Genomic DNA, 2,477 nt, shown 5'->3' with positions numbered 1-2,477 from the left:
GACTCATCGATACCTAATTAAGGTGGTCAAATAACGATACCTATCCAGGGTATTAATATACAGTTATTGAATTATAATTGACAGTTCGCTGCGGAAATACCCTATGATTCTATATTTAATCACTGATACTTATTATGAGATAAAGAGGATGACCATAATCAAAATAAAATATGAGAACTGACATCCCCACGAAAGTTTTTAAGGAAGCACTTACGATGAATTTTGCAATTTTTATCAGTTTTGGCGCTAAGTGTACGTTCCTGACTACAAAAATGGCTCATTATATCAGTTATTGTCACTACCACAGTAGATATTGACTCCGATATCGTTTATTATAAATAAAGAATAACAGGAAGAAAAATTTATATAGAAACACCGCAGATGGAGACACTTCTAGAGAATTTCTATAAATAGATTTACTAGTATGCTCGGTTTCGTTTGTTTTAGGTTGAAGGATTTACATTTCTTATGAATTTTAGTCGTGTTTATTTTACGACAAATTTACCGAACTTGAATTCTGATATATTTAGTTACAACTAGAGATTGGTGCGATTTTCATCAATTTATGAGTGGAATTATATCTAAACAAGTCTAAACAAGATAAGCTGACCCGGGAGCTCTCTCTCTCTCTCTCTCTCTCTCTCTCTCTCTCTCTCTCTCTCTCTCTCTCTCTCTCTCTCTCCATCTTCTTCTTCTTCTTTTACTTCTACTTCTTTATCTCCAGTATATAAGAATGTCTTCTGCTCTTGATTTTAATTTCCTAAATACTGTATATCTTCATCATGGTAAGGAGACTGAGATGGGCATAGTTGCCAAAAATCCTCTTGGTCCTTCATGGAAAATGTAAAGAAAAGCTTTGACAAAATCGTAAACCATGTTGAACCATCCAATTGAAAAACATATGTATCTAATGGTTCAAGAAATACAGAGGAAAGTAGAGAATTCCCCAATTACATGAGTGAATATTATGTAGTTATAACTAATATTATGAACGCTTCATCTTAACCATATATGAAGGAAGTAAGTGGTTTAACTGTTCGTTGATATCTTTGTGAATATTTGATTCATTTGATCTACCTACTTCTGGAAACTTTTCATTTCTAACATTTGAATAATCTACTGGATTCATATTCAATAGTTATCATGGATCAATATGGTGTTTTATAATATTCCCACCTTCTTGAACATCATAATGTAAATTTCTTATATTTCTAATAATCTCTCTTGGTGTTCACTTCTCTGAGGTATTGTATGATCTTACCATGACAATATATAAACGGTGAAATTTCTTACTTTTAGAAGATTTTCCACTTGCTCATATCAGCTCTCTTCTAATTCACTTTACAAACTTGGATACTTCAAATCTAACTTATACCTAATCCTCTTCTATATCAATAAATTATATATGACAATAAGAACTTTGATACATAAAAAAACATGTTACTTGTGTTTGCTTTCCTGCACTTCCTGTTATATTTAAATATATGAACAAATCTCCCAGCTTCTCTATTTGAGAAAAGTTGATACGTTGCTTAATTTTTTTTCTTAATGGCATTTACATTAGAAAACCTTTTAAACTCTTGTGAGGTGAACTGTGGACCATTGTCTCTCACAATTCTTTCGGGAATCCATGAACTGCACAAATTTACATTAGCGTTTTACCGTTGTACATACATTTATTGTCTGCACTGGAATTACTTCTGGCCATTTACTGTACCAGTCCACCACTATCAAGAATAATTAACCCAAAAAAGGACATGCAAAATCTATGTGCACTCTTTGCCACGAATACACGTGTAACTCCCAAAAGATTGATTCTAGCAACTTTAGTGTTGTTTTGTTGAATAACACAATTCATACATTATCTAGCAAATAATTAATATCTTTATCTACACCTGGTCACCAGACACAAGCCCTGGCAATATACTGTTCTTACAATGCCTTGGGTTTCAGCATGTATTTCAGTAACAAATCTATTCTTTGGTGAACTAGGAATAACTACTCGATCCTTTCATGATACAGCTTTGTGTTACACTTAACACATTCCAAGTGTCTTTATGGGGTTTAAAGCTTTCTTATTTTGCACTTATCTCTCTCCCTGTGATCAAACTCTATGATACCTTTACAAGTACTAGGTCTTTCTTTGTACATTCAGCAATATCCTTGCTGTAATGGTGACATCATACACTAAAGCTAAAAATATTGTCCCCTATAAACCGAGATGAAGAACCAGCATTGCCCATTTTTTTTTTTTTTTTTTTTTTTTTTTTTTATAATGGTACGTGGCTAATAGTATTGTCCTAAGCTGTAGTCTTGTAGCAACTTACGTATTTAAACTTGCCTTTGGACCCAATATTGCCAATAGAGGTTTATTATCTGTCATAAGTGTGAACATTTTCCACCATAAAGATACATATGAAATTTCTTAACGCCATATGCCAGTATTAAGCCTTCCTTTTTCATATGAGAGTAATTCC

This window comes from Palaemon carinicauda, chromosome 6 (assembly GCF_036898095.1).
Source record: "Palaemon carinicauda isolate YSFRI2023 chromosome 6, ASM3689809v2, whole genome shotgun sequence".
In the NCBI taxonomy this organism is placed as follows: domain Eukaryota; kingdom Metazoa; phylum Arthropoda; class Malacostraca; order Decapoda; family Palaemonidae; genus Palaemon; species Palaemon carinicauda.
The sequence above is the reverse complement of the archived record's forward strand: the minus strand, read 5'-3'. Positions refer to the sequence as shown.